This window comes from Rhamphochromis sp. 'chilingali' (assembly GCF_963969265.1).
Source record: "Rhamphochromis sp. 'chilingali' genome assembly, chromosome: 16".
Taxonomy (NCBI): Eukaryota; Metazoa; Chordata; class Actinopteri; order Cichliformes; family Cichlidae; genus Rhamphochromis; species Rhamphochromis sp. 'chilingali'.
Window position 1 is genome coordinate 30,434,810 of NC_137943.1, and position 14,872 is coordinate 30,449,681.

Consider the following 14,872-nt stretch of genomic DNA (forward strand, 5'->3'; position numbering starts at 1 on the left):
AGCTTAAAGTTTAAGCTCACAGTGGCAGAATGATGAGTGCTGTGAAACTGAAAACTTTGGGGTTTTGTTTTCTTTTTTTGCATTTTCTACTCTGCAAGTTGCCGTGTTAGAAGGCGATTATACTCTGACGTGCAAAAGTGGATGAGTAGTCCTGTTATAGTGCTGTGAAAGTACCCTTAAGTCCGGTTGAAGGGTACATGTGTAGCACAACGAATAAACTTGAATCGAATCTTAAAGGACTTGAACTCCATCACAAATACACTGACTGAGGAATGACCTTTGAACTTCTCCTGCAAATGTACTTTTCCCGATGCCATGGCACTGATATTTGGCCATGCAATATGCTATTTAATTATATTTGGTTATAGAAAATCAAACAAGAGTGCCGTTACAGTACAATGGTCTACCATTGTCACTGGCCAATATCATCACTGCTAATGTCAGTATATTGGCAAGTAAGTAGGAATTTAACTTGGTCAGTGGTCAATATATCTGATGTAACACCCCAGTTTTGCACCGGATAAATGATGTTGGATGGTGTGATGAAGGGGTGAAACACAGGCCAGTTGTGTTGTTAAAACAGAGATTTGCTTCCCTTAGCACAAAACCAAACATACAAACCAAAAAAAAACTCAAATAAAATTCAGTGTTTTATAGAATCTGTGCATCTGCATGTTGAAATCCACTGCATCCCTAAATAAATTTTTTTTCTGTATCACTTGCATTGTAATTTAACATATATATGTACTGATATATGCTATATTTGTATTGCATCCTATTGTAATACAGCAAAACACTATCTTAACATAAAGATTCTGCTTACCTGATTTGCAAAGCATCATGGGTAAACATCCATAAAGATATGGCAACATCATTCAGTTATCTCTGTGAGACACATGAAACAAAAACAAAGATAAATGTTAAGTTTGTGTTTGAAAGGTTGGGCCGAAACAGATTTCTTAAATAGCAATGTGTCTGACAGCTGATCCTAGAATCTGCACAATCTTTGTTTCTTTGCTTGTCTTTTAAAAATAGTTTTTTCGTTAATAACATTTCTTTCAGCCTTTTATTACTATGTTTACTGTGTCTATTACTATGTAATACTTTGAAAACAGGATCCCAGATTGAAGGACCATAAAATGTATGCATGTCATCTTGTTCGTAGAAATACAGACACGTGGACAATGAATTATTGCATGTATAATGAACAGCTTAGGCACAAACTGAGAAAAATTGTAAGAAACTGGAAATGGCCAAAAATCAACGCAACATTAGCCAAGTTGGCGAAGCTTTTTATCCCTAATACAGATGAAGCTCTTAAGACACTGGATCATTCTCATAGCGCAAATTAGCATACGTCAATGTATTTTGTGTGACTATGAAGATGTAAACGGAGATGTGTCTTTCAAAATCCAGTGTTTATAAAATAATGTTTAGTCTCCAGGCCCACAGGTATAACAACCCCAGTGACATCATCAGGTTATTTTCTCAGAAACATAAAGCGTATTTTCACAGGATGAGAACTTCCCAAAACTAGTAATGTAACTTTAATATTAAACAATAAAGGCATACAAACACAAACACTGATGAGACATTCCTGTAAGTACTGAGTGAACGTTTTTTGACATCATATTGAGTTGCTAAAGTGCATGAATAATTATCACTTTCCAGGCATGAGACACACTTAAGTGAGACACATCACTTCATTTTACCACAAGAGTCAACCCATCATCAAGTACAGATGCAGGGCACGCCTAGATCAAATGTGTAAGAGTGTGTGCTTGCTAAATATGCTGCCGTCTTTTACAGGGTAAAATCATTTAGCAGAATTTAACCTTAATCATCACCCACCAGTTATGCTGGAAATCGCACTCCTGCCCACAATAACAAGGATACCTGCAGCTTTTCCCAAACAATGACCCTGCCTGGGAGGAAGATTCCGAGAGCTCGGAGGCCTTTTTCACACCGTGAGGTTGACCTGGAACAGTATGGTGCTGCTCCAGGTTCATCGAGTTCCCACTGGCTTTGGTTCATATTCAAGAAACATCCTATTTTATGAAACAACTGGTCTCCTTTTATTTGAACAGCTGAAGTGTAGTGGAAATCTACTTAAATCCCTCCCTAACGATCAGATATTTCAGAACCATTTTACAGCGTGCCCTTTCATTTTCATGTTGCAGACAACTATGTGCGTGTGTGTAAAGTCCAAAGTGTAGGTCACATGTCCTGCTGCTGTGGAAAGACAGAAAGAGCCTACCTGTTTACTGGATTTCAGTCACCCTCCCTCACATATATATCTGTTGTAATCAAGTAAAAACTCATTTTTTTCAGGAACTATTATGCATCACATACTCTCTGTGTTGAATCACATCCTCTTCCCCCCTCAGTGTTAAAAGGGATGGCAAATTAAAGGAAAACCCCACACTGTGGGTTTGAGTGACGATTTACCATCTCGTGCCCTAAGAATTCAACACAGAAGCGACACGTCCAGTGCAACAGCATAACAGACCTGCAAAATCCTCCGACTGTAGAAGTGAAGCGTTCAGTATTTTTCCATAATTTTCTGTACATCTTTACCAAAAGTCCTTGACAAGAACTGTTACTGTGACTTTGTTCTTTTCCACTTCTGACATAGTAGTAAATAAGTTATAAATACAATTTCACTAATACTGAGGTTTGGGGCTATGAACATTCACGTACTTATGTTTAAACAAATTCAGCGTTCGATGCAGGAAGCTGAAACTTGTTTTCCCTTAGAGACATAATGTGAAGCATCAAACAAAAGAATATGTCACAAAATAGGAATAAAGGCTGATGCGGCCACAGGGATGTACTGATCCAATATCAGACTGATCCGGACTCAAAAAGCCGACAGCTGGGCCAATCTATGCAATTCAAGCCTATGTTGTTGTGTGTTTAATAAAGTATGAATCAGTAGCAATGCACTGCTAGCAGGAGAGCTAACATAGCTCTCTCTCACTTGCTCTTGCACTCTCCCTCTTGCAATGTTCAGTCTAACACTTATTGGGAAATATTTATTTCACATACATTAACATAACACATTTTGTCAACTTGATTAATATTATTTCACCTCGCCTGCCTCTTGTCAGCTCCATGTAAACACATGTGTGCATGTGCATCTGTGTTTGTGTGTAGGTGCACTCACGGCGAGACTGAGAGCAGCGAAAGGAGAAACTAGTATGAAATGAAAGCTGTGGGCAGGGAAGATTCTAAATCTGAGCTGAAATGAAACTAGTGCAAAAAAGATTAGGCGAATAACATACACACTTTTTACTTTTATTTTAGATTGAATTCATCTTGGTTGTCTTGTCATTTATTACTAGACTTAATAAGCCTGTTACAATTTGTTTTACAAAGTCTGGAAAGCGAAAGCCAAGCCTGACATTGCCTTGCAGATAAAAGAGCAATTCCCAATTGCTTCCTCGTAGTAAAAGAATACAGTCCAGTCATTTAACTGGTATCAGTACTCGGTATCCGCATGCATTGCTCACTGTGGGCATGGACAGGGTTGACCAACCAGTTTTAAAAACATTATGATGTGTATAATGCAATATGTTGCAGCTTGAAAGTTTAACAAGTTAAAATAGATGAAATAAATGGAAGAGTCAAACCTACCAAATCGAGATCGTTAGCACAGTGGTAATGTGTTGCATGCTTGTGGTGTGTGTGTGTGTGTGTGTAGTTACTGTAATCAAGAACACCAAATGAAAAGTACTAAAAAGAAGAAGTTATTTTTTTTTGGTCAGTGGCCAAATCTGAAACATCTGCTTGCTCTTCCCCCCGATTTGTTCACTGTTACTTTGTGTGTGTGTGTGTGTGTGTGTGTGTGTGTGTGTGTGTGTGTGTGTGTGTGTGTGTGTGTGTGCGTGCGTGTGGCAGCAGCATTCTCAGTCAGTTGGACACAGCACACTCAAACCACACTGCACTTTAACATGCACCTGCCACCACTGAGATAGCTGTGCGTGTGTGTGCATTTGTCAGTTTGTGTGTGCATCAGAGTGTGTCAGTGTCTGTGGAGGAAAGATGGACAGCTGATCTCTACCCAACTCCTTTGTGAATTGCACAAGCACACATGCAAGCACAAATGTTCTTCCTGCGCACATGCACGATGACAGAAAAATCCTGTGGCTGTCACCCAGCCCACTTTGTGCACTGCAAACTTAGGTACTGCAAAGGGTACATTTTTGTCAGTCATTTTACCCAGGACCTCAAGTAGAACAAACCAAGACAGTAAGATGCACACTGAAGCACCAGTAAAATACAGATTAACCAGTTGGACTGTTTTCTCCCTTTCGGAAACAGCCTTTTCTCAAAGGAAAGAACATGCAAATAATTTCTAAAGGCTGTTTTAAAAAAATAAACAATGGGCCCCCAAAGTGACTTGAACTTTGCTTTCAGCAAAAACAAAGAAACACATATTTGCACCTACAGAGTCATGGCAATTGTGTAAAGACCAAACTTTGTAGTTAGCAATGGAGGGTTACACTGTTAATTATTTGCATAATAGACATTGTGGTAACCAAGCACGCACATACACACTGACATGCACACATTCACACACACACACACACACACACACACACACACACACACACACTGAGTGTCTGTTAGATAGAGAGAGGGAAGAGTGAGAGGGAGCTACAGAAAGTCAATGAGAGCCACACAGAGAGACGGCCTACTTCCTGACTGTGATTAATTTCTGTTACTAAGCAGCTCTATGGTAACACAGACATCCACAGCTACACCGAGCTCAGAGCTGGTTTACAGTATACAGCCTATGCGTCTAACACATTACACAAGTTAGACGCATAGGCTGATAATCCTGGCCAGTAACGCAAAATATATAATCCCATATAAGATGTGCAAAAACAGCCCATCTGCAATTTGCAATGTTCACAATTATGCATCAAATTTCTTGTGAAACTGTGAGATTCCGCCCATGTCTTATAATGTTATGTGAAACATATGACTAATTTGTGAATATGAACAAAAGCACCCACAGTCATTCAGGGAGGTTAGCATGTCAACTAATTACAAATTCTGCTCAATCATTCATCTTAAGACTGCACAAAAATTACCCTTAAGCCACAAATGACTTAAGTAACTCTTAAAAATGACAAGTTTTTCAAAAGCAGCCCTGTCATCTGCTTTTACTCTTAATCTAATTATTCTCTCTCAGCCACAGATGTGATGCTAAACCAAAACACAAGAAGCTCAACTTTGATGACCTCTCTTTGATCACATGTGGACAAAAGGATATTTATAAACTTTTAAAATTTTTCAGTTATTTCCTGAATTTAATAACTTGTCATTACGTGACTTTGATTCATCTCCAGAGTCTCATGGTGAGAATAGGATCGGAGTAACAAATGGACATCAGAATGGACTTAATCAAGCCATAATATGCATTTTGGCCACAGTGCTGCTTAACCTCTTTACTGTCATCTTTGCAGCAATGGTCTGTCACCAAAAGGCTGTGATGAACAACACAATTAGCTCTGGCCATGGCCTGCGTTTGTTCTGCAAAAGCCTGTTATGCTATTAGCTTGTATTATCCAGCTGGAAGCCTGTGGAGTCTCTCTCTCTCTCTCTCTCTCTCTCTCTCTCTCTCTCTCTGTAACACAGCTCTGCTGTCATAGTGCTGGAGAATTACAGCCGCCATCAGCTCCAGCTAACCAAATTAGCACTTGTTATGCAACCTGCTACACTTGGCTCACGGGTCTACTGCTTCAACCCTGCACAGCTTTCCATATGGTTTGCACATAGGAAGGCAAGTTAGCTTTGCAGCCTGCTCCTCAGCTGAGTGGCAACATGCTGGTTTATTGCTTTGTTTAAGCACTTTAATCTGCTATATGTATCCCTTATATGCAACAGACGTTTACTGTAAAACTAAGACTTTCTGCCACGACAACACAACAGCTGAGAGAGAGTGAATTCAAAGCCAGAAACTCAAATCATGTGAGGCTGCATGCTGCGCTTTCATAGCCAGCTGCAGTCTTCAGTGTTTATAAAAAAAAAATGAGAAAAAAATGACTGTAAATGTATCTGCCAGAAGGTGTCTTGATACTTGCTAGTTTTAAAATTTGACTTTCACTGTCTCACTGTAGCATATGTGGTTTAAGCAAGTCAAACTGAAGACTTTTAAGACTTTTTTCTGCCACTTTAAATACCACTTTCAAATTAAATCTAAGAGTAAACTGGTGATGGAAAACTGTGTTTAGAAGGACAAATCTTTCCACATTTATTAGTTCAAATTACAGTATTCATTTGGATTTAGGCATATTTCCCAAATTAGTCAATAATGAATCTAAGAAAAAATAAAAATAGAAACATAAATCTTGCCTGAGATGCTATTCATTCATCCCAAGTTTGAAAGAGCCTCAACAAAAGTGTATTTTAAGTGGTAAGCATTACTGATTGCTCTCTTTGCTATTCTTAAATCAGTTGTCAAAACCACTGCAAAAAAACAGATCTAAAGGGTTCATTAAAGTACTGGCTTTTAAGCATAGTCCACAAATTTACAATCGAGTTAATGTCAGGGCTTTGGGAAGGCCATTCCAGAAGCCCAACATCAGCCTCCTTTATCCATTCCAAAACCAGTTCTTATGTGTTTGGGATCATTGTCCTATTGGACCACCGAAGTTTCCACCATCTAGCAGCTGATTTGAGGTGAAATTGATTAATTTTGAGCTAGTCCTCCTTCTTCAGTATTGCATGCCCTTTGTGCAATGTATCATTGGAAGAACATTTGGCTTGTCCATGTACAGCTGCAGTTGAAGGTGTTGATTTTGGAGCAGTGGTTTCTTTTTTTGCCCTGCACTCTCTCTACCCAGGCAGGTTTGAACCTTGCTGAATCCTAAAATGTTTCTGAACATCCTCCCTCTCATCTGAGGTCAACAGTTTAGGTCTTTTTCCCGACATCGGCAAAGTGGTGGCATATCAGAACCACTTGCATTTACGTAAATTATTTGAACCGATCATCCCAGAATCTGCGTTTGGAAACACTTGAATAAATCTACAGTTCTCCTTCTTAGAACCTCACTGAGTTCCTTAGACTTTTTCATTGTTCTATATTGGTTGAACCAGTGAGTTGTGTCAAACAAATGTTTTCTTATGCTGCCAAAGAGAAACTAGCAGTTGTAGTCAACTTAAAAGACATTAGAGAACCTTCAGCACAACTGATTAAAAATGTTTTATGTATGCATGTTTATATTTGTATGTGCCTGTATGTGTACTTTTGACCATGTTTAAACCAGACAAAATCCAAAATAAATTTAAACTTGTGGACCCAATTCTAATTTTTAAAGTTGGCAAAGGTGTATGCTGAATAAAAAAATCTTGAAACAGACAAAGAACCGTTCAGAAAAGTCATAAAAAGCCTCAAATTACCATCATGAATACATGTAAACTTCCACAACTGTGCCCTGGCTAACACTGTAGCTTACAGTACTAAAATGAGTACTATGATAGCACTATCATATACCAACAACAAGGGGAAAGGGCTACATTTTTGAAGTGATTCCAAGATTTAGCTGAAGCAAATATGAGGCTTTAGCAAGTATAAATCTAAGTATGCACAAATTAAAAAACAATAGTATTGGATGAGTCTAAAAGACTTCCTATCATTCAGATACATGACAAACAAAAAGATTTCATTTAAATTGTAGGCGGTCTGAGCTTACGTCAGGTTTTGATGTAATCATTTACAATACAAACAATTATTAATTAACTAAATAATTCTTAATGCTTCTTAATGGTGTTGACCACACTGTCTTATAATCATGGCCACAGTCACAAGTATCATGATATATGATACTTATTTGACATATGATAAGTATCATCTTATCATATGTCAAAGTACAGTAGAGTCTTTTAAAATTTTTCGAAGAAACACATTGGTGATTTATGATGACGATGACTGATCAAACTTTCCAGTCCACGAGTATTTTATTTTAGGTACACATACGGTAAATAAGGGAATATGAATGAAAGCCCCTCCTGTTGTTGTGTGCAGTCACCATGTCAAGAAATTACAAAATACTTGTGGTTTTTGCTGCAATCTATTCTTTGTCTGAATTTCGAATTAAGATCATATTTGAGTCATAAGCAACAGACATGTAGATCTGACTTGCTCCCCTAACAATAACAAGAATTTTTCAGCCGTTGCTCTGCATCTCCCAAGAACAGCTTTTCTTTGTACAACTATCCTTAACTTTCAGATGCCTCATAGCATGCCTTAGGTCTCATGGTTTTACTATAACCGCGAGAAAAAACAAACAAAAAACAAAACAAGTGTTTCCAGTATATCTATAATAAGTATGTATACTTTTTGCAAGAATAGCTACAAGTGCTTCGCCTTGGCTAGTATCTGAGCAATGATGTGTTGCTGTTGTTGTATTAGAGCTCCTCTCCTCAGTTCTCTCAGCTCCTGTCATTAGGATAAAATATGATCACATTTTAAAAATATGATTCAAATGTTTTGATGTATCTGAAACTTTAAGTCCTTTAAATCATAATCGTGGCAAATTATTAAACACATCTAGCCTTTAGAAGTATTAGCCTTTTAAAATAAACAGGTGGTAGACCAAAAAACTTTGAGTCTGTATTAAGCCGCTATTGTGGTTGACACATTAGTCATTGTTCATTCAAACTGCGACACATGCTGACCCATGCATCCAAAATAGAATAGGAATAGAAAACGATTTTTCAGTGCAGGAGCACAGAAATTTCCAGATGGCACTGAGGGAAACTGTGGAAATAATTTAGTTGAGAAAGTTGAGATAGTCTACCCAAAACTGAAAAACCTCCATGATTGCTTTTTCAGTCCATCAGTGATGAAACAATTTTTAATTTTTTTAATTTTTTGGAGTTAAGAAACTTTTCATTTGGAAAATGGCTGGCCCACACGTCAAATGCCACTATAAATGAGTAAAGGTGATGTCATAGTTCATGGAAGCCACAACCAGAAAGTTATGTAGGGATCATACTACATTATCTATCTGGAGATCTGCAAACACCACAGAGAAGGGTTATACTTTTATAGAAATTAGCCTCAAAGACGCATGGGTAATCGATAGTGCAGTCTCTTACATGAAAGCCCAAATGGTCCCAAAGGCAGGCACGTTAATGAACACTCATGTGAAAAATATAGTTTTCACAGGGCTCTATGCAGGCCTTGTACTTTAGGATTTAACATGCTAACTGACGCCTGCAGAGTCTAGGATGTAGCCCTTGTGTTTCTTGCAGTTTCTCTGAGCACTGGGAAATTCCAGCATTGTGCTAAACACCTAAAATGAAGCATATTTTATTAGCAGCATCTGGCTGCTATTTACCCTCTTAATTCATATGGAACCAGTAAGCATGGACCCAAAAGCATCCTTTTTTACATGACTTCTTGTCACTCAGGCCGAGGAAGGCCTTCATATACTTGTCAGTGTGGAATCTACAATACCTGCATCAATCAGTGTTATGTCTATTGTCAGGGTGCTGCTGCTCCCATCGTGTATGCACTGTATCTGAATGTTGCAGAACAAAGCCATATCACTACATACTGCCAAATGCTGTAGAAGGAAAAGGAGACCTATTTTTCACTACAGCTCTCCAATCTGAAATGTGCTCCATTTTGCACTGGTTTATATAGTACCCTTATCAAGGCTTTTCACTGTTTACATTAAGGTCAAACAAAATAATATGGTTGGACAAAAATAAATAAAAGGAGAACTTTGTTAAATAACCTACTGAATGTGTCAACAGAGATGATAAAAACCAGTGAATTGGCTAGCTGATATCAGCTGATATTAGCTTATCGCAGATATAAAGTATTGGCGTATGTCACATCTAGCACGATAAGAAAGAACTAATTTAGAAACTGTGTAACAATTACAAAGATTGTACAAAATAGGCTGCCTTAAACATTTTGCAATCTAAAGCATCGTCTCTTACTTATTCAAGATAACTTAAAAAATGCGCATGAGCCAATACATCGTCTGACCTTTTAAACGCTCATATATGAAGTCTATTCTAAGACTCTTTTATGTTACTTCCTATTATTCAGTAATGTTTAAGGAGATAATTTGTATTCAAATCTGCAAGTCAATGCACTTTGATTTAGAAGTAAAACGTATGTTATCATCAGATACTGTAACAATATCCTGCAGATTCATTTTGCTGAGGGAATATTACAGTGATTATGGTTTTCAGGCACCACAGGAAGCTTTCAGGGGAGTCAGTGACATGTGTGTGTGTGTGTGTGTGTGTGTGTGTGTGTGTGTGTGTGTGTGTGTGTGTGTGTGTGTGTGTGTGTGTGTGTGTGTGTGTGTGTGTGTGTGTGTGGTTAATTAGAGCACTTGGTCTCAGGAGGATCAGACCTGGAAGGCGACTGTCTCTGCTACGTGACAGAAAGCCAGGGGCAGAGTGTGTCTGATAAGTTGGTGGCAGAGAGAGGAGACAGACATAAACAAACACAGATAAGTCGACAAGCATGCACACACCCACACATACACCCCTTGGTAAATACTAGTAGATGTACAGATGAACCAGTTGTGCTGGTATTTAAATACCCCCCTAAATCATTCCCAAATTAACAATATCAGCTTGTGGGTGAGAAACACTGAAGGCAACGTTTGCTCTTAAGTAGATACGGAACCCAGTGCTCACCACCTGAATTTGCTACAGCTACAATTTTGGCATGTTTATTTTATAGTCTGTCACTACTTTCACGTCTATATCTGATTTAATTCACTCACATTAAATTAGGACTAGATTTATTTTAAATCCAAGACCAGGATAACATCAGGGATTGATGGCTATGATTTAAATGTGTGAATCTATTTCCTTGCTGTCCCAGGATAAAACGTCATAGAAAACAAACTGAGGAGAAATGCACAGTCAAGCCTTGCCCTTCCTCCTTCTCCTGCTGCTGCCGTCATTGGTCAGGACATTATTTGAGCCCTCATGTGGTTTAGTGAATTCAAGCCACTAAGGATCCCTCATTGGGCAGGCTGCCAAATTTGTGTTAAGATCTTGGACTTAAGTACATTCCTGCACTTTGCTGCAGCACTATAAGGTAGTTTTGGCATTGAACATTGTATTGTAATGTGCTAGAATTTAATCAGACAAGACACTACTCTGTAACTGTAATGAAAATGTTACAAAAACACAGAGCAAACAGATAGAGGTGAATCCCTGACTAAAACAAAGCATGCACGGTATTTTGTGCTGCCTGACTGTTTCTATGCATAAATAGCATAATGCCTATTAACCCCTTAGAGAGAAAAAAGGTACAAAAAGAAGGGTTAAACAGAACCTGAACACTTGGCCTACATGTTGCAATCCCTTTCAAAGTTCAGTTTTGGGTGCCGGGAAGAGCAAATAAGCCTAAAAGAGCCCAAAAAAAAATCATAAGCCCAGCCCTCAAAGATAACATTTCCAGAGGAATCAGATGGCACCTGTCACGTAGGCAAACTGTCAGGTTTCCTGTAGTAAGATACCTGCACAATAGCAAACACAGAGAAACCAGCACAACAGCAAATAAAGACAAATTCTTATGCCTGCATTTAAAAAGGCCCACCTCACTGCAAGACAATACGTTCTGGGCTGTGAGTGTTTCTTTTCAGCGTAAACCTGCACGACATGTTTTTGTCACAGCCGCACTCCTCATTCTATGCTGTCCTGTTAGCATACATACACATGCTATGTAGTCCAAAAAGGAGCAATCTGCTGAATATATAAGAGGGATGATTGTAATATCTCAAACTTGGCCACTCTAAAGTGCAAATCATTTGGCTTTTGCTTTGCAAATTGGCTTTTAACAGCATACACATATAACAAAGGAAAAGCAAAAGTGAAAGCACTCTCAAGGATCATATATCATGAAAAAAAAGACGCAAGTTTGATGTAAATATCCCTCATTTCCTAAACGCCTGGTCTCAAATCACACAACGCCCTTCTTGACAAACCAGCAGACGTCCTCCCATCTTTACAGAGTATAGCCTGTTATGACTTTAAATACATTAAAAAAAATGATGACGATAATAATGTCAGTAGTTTCTATCCATCTACCAGTCTCTAATGGATTTTCACCTACGACTATTCCCACTGGACTAAAACGATAATATCACTTGAAATAACATGTTCTTTCAGATAATTAGCCTTTTTATTATTGTTTGTTTGCAGCTTCAAACCTGAAAAAAAAAAACACATTCTGGAGAGATAAGCATCCCCTCACAACACAGTAGAGCTAGCTGATAAACTATGTCAAATTAGATGGAAGAAAAGGAAAAGACACTTGTTTTTTAATTATTAAAAATCTATTATTAACAGCCATTTAAACTGTGACATCATTCTACTAAATGCTGGAATTATACCATCATGAAATAACATAAGTTATGAACTACCTACAATTGTATCTTTAAACTGAATTAACAACAAAAACATGGAAATTTTAATATATTGAAGAACACTAGCTCTCTGGACCTCTGATAGCATCCTATAGAGGTATCCCAGCAATTTCTATGGGTTAAACATTTTTTCTTCTAACATTTCCATTATGGTCTTTGTTTATGGGTTAATTATAGTGAAATAAGTATTTGAGGGACTTGGGTACATGGCTGTGAACTGCTTCACTGTAGCTGATATGTTAGTTTCAGGCTTGAAACTTGAAACAAAAGCAGAAATTTTTATTTCCTGATGGCAGTTAGACCACCACAACCAGCTGCTACATGTACACACTTTAAAATGTATCTTGTGGGTTGACTTTGCTTTTAACAACTTGTTTTAATTTGGTAAAGTGCCACAAATTCTAAACAATTACTTAGCATGTATTAACAGAAGTGTTTTTATGAGAAAAGGACATAAAAGTTGTTTTATAAGTCTGAACATTAAACAAATATTAGATCTGTGTTCTGTATTTCCAAAAATAAAATAATTTATGTGGGCCCGCTGCAGAATTTCAGCCAATTTCTGTTCAATGGGATTAGTAATAGGAAGTGGAACAGCTCTTTTAGAGCGTCTCTGGTTTTACTTTGAAACTACAAACCGGAAGTGTATGCTTGCGTTTGTTTCGCTTGACGCCTGAGTTGCTTGAGGAAGTCAAAGCGATATGAACCAGTGTGACAATATCATAAAATGTTCACTGTTAAACAATTATATGTCTGTCTTAATCTGATAAACCCATCTGTGATCAACGAGGGTTTAATTATGGGTGGTTACATGAAACTTTAACAGGAGCAACAAGCGAGCACTGAACGCTTGTGGCTACAGCGGAGGTTCACATAAACCAGCAGTTGTCGCTTCTCTCGATCAGGAAGAGGGGATTTAAACAGCTAACCGTTAAAAGTTAAACGGCGAAGTCCTGGTTGGGATATGTGTGCCGTTGTAACACGGTTGCTTAAACATCTTAAACAAACAGCAGAGCCAATCTGCGTTCACTTCTTCTGCCGAACATTTGAACCCTAGTCGTGGATTTGGCAGGTTACCAACGGAAATTAGCATTTTTATCCACCGAGCTAGTTTCGCCCGAAACCCCGTTTCAGTAGTGATAGCTGTCAATCAGCCGATTTGGCCGATAAACACAGCGAAGTATACTCGCCGTCAGACCCGGTTCGTGAACACGGATGAATGACCTGCGCGTTTAAATACTGGACGAACATAACGTTATTTCCTGTAATCAACTAATTAACCCTGTGGTATATTTTCACTACCCAATAAAAATGTAGAACCGCCATGAAGGAAAACAAAAAAACATGAAACAACAACAACAAATGCACATCATTTTAGTATAGAACTCGATTTAAATTAGTGGACACTTTGCACGAGCCCTTACGTTAATACGTGTTTTTGGAGGTGGGACTAACGGGAGAAGTGGGGGTCAAGAGAATGACGGGAAACTTACCTGAGAGTTTGGGAGACCGTGGGTGCCTGACGTGCGGGATGTCGTCGGGGAGATGTCGGTCAGCGGGACGGAGCGGCAGCGGCGTCCTGGACCGGAGCCGCCATGTTCATCTGGCTCAGAGGCTCCTCGGCTCGGCTGTTTATCTTTACCAGTAGACCCCCCTCCTCCGTCTCCACCGCCACCACCCCCACCTCCACTCATCTCATTACCACACGGCAGAGCTGGGTGTCTCTGCAGTTCGCCCTTTCTCAGCCTCACTCGTGCACGCAAACTCCCGTCAGCTAGTTATTCAAAGGGAAAACTGAACTAAAAGCCCTGAATGCAATTTTTATTTCTATTTTATTTGTGAGATAGTTTGTGACTTTTTGTTTTGTCAGTTCTGACTGCGATAAAAGAAAAGTAAACCACCAAAATAAGACAACCATATAAAGTCCCTTTTTTCTTTTTCGTTATGGGAACATTCACATTTATAGAACAAATGGTGAACGACGTATGATACTTTTAAAAACGCAGTTTCAGCAATATGTTGTATTACGTGTGCATTACAGTTTAACGCAGATGTGCAAATAATTAATTAAGACGTATTTATAAAGCGCATTTAAACAGCTGTATAAGACAACAGAAAGTTAATATAACCTAAATTACAAATTAATATAAAAAATGGGGGTGGCCAAAATATAAAACAAGATAACAACCGGCCGTCACAGTCATAGTCAACAGATTAGGAATTCCACCATCTTTGATGCAACTCAGAAAGTCCCATAATCCTAAAGTTTGAGACCAGAACAGGTGACATGAAGTAAAAGAGTTCTTGGAATTAAACAGCTGTAGTATTTTAATCTATAATTAGAACTTTGTTGACAGTGACTCACCAGGTATTGCAGTGCGAAATTATGAATAACTTGACTGAAATTTTAAAACTTTGCAAACAATCCAGTGAGCAAGATCGGTTCTTTCTTG

The 14,872-nt window shown here is 38.5% G+C and overlaps 1 protein-coding gene across 3 annotated transcripts in view; it reads right to left on the reverse strand.

Annotated features, from left to right (window-relative positions):
- The window catches only part of LOC308412579 (nuclear receptor coactivator 2-like), a 57,122-nt gene extending 43,047 nt beyond the window's left edge, over positions 1-14,075 (reverse strand). For all 3 annotated transcript variants that reach the window (XM_080907046.1, XM_080907047.1, XM_080907044.1), the window contains exons 1-2: positions 13,913-14,075; positions 824-885 (exon numbers count right to left, since the gene is read on the reverse strand). The gene's annotated coding sequence lies outside the window, so the exon portion shown is untranslated. The remainder of the gene's footprint in view (positions 1-823; positions 886-13,912) is intronic.
- Positions 14,076-14,872: the final 797 nt, after the last annotated feature.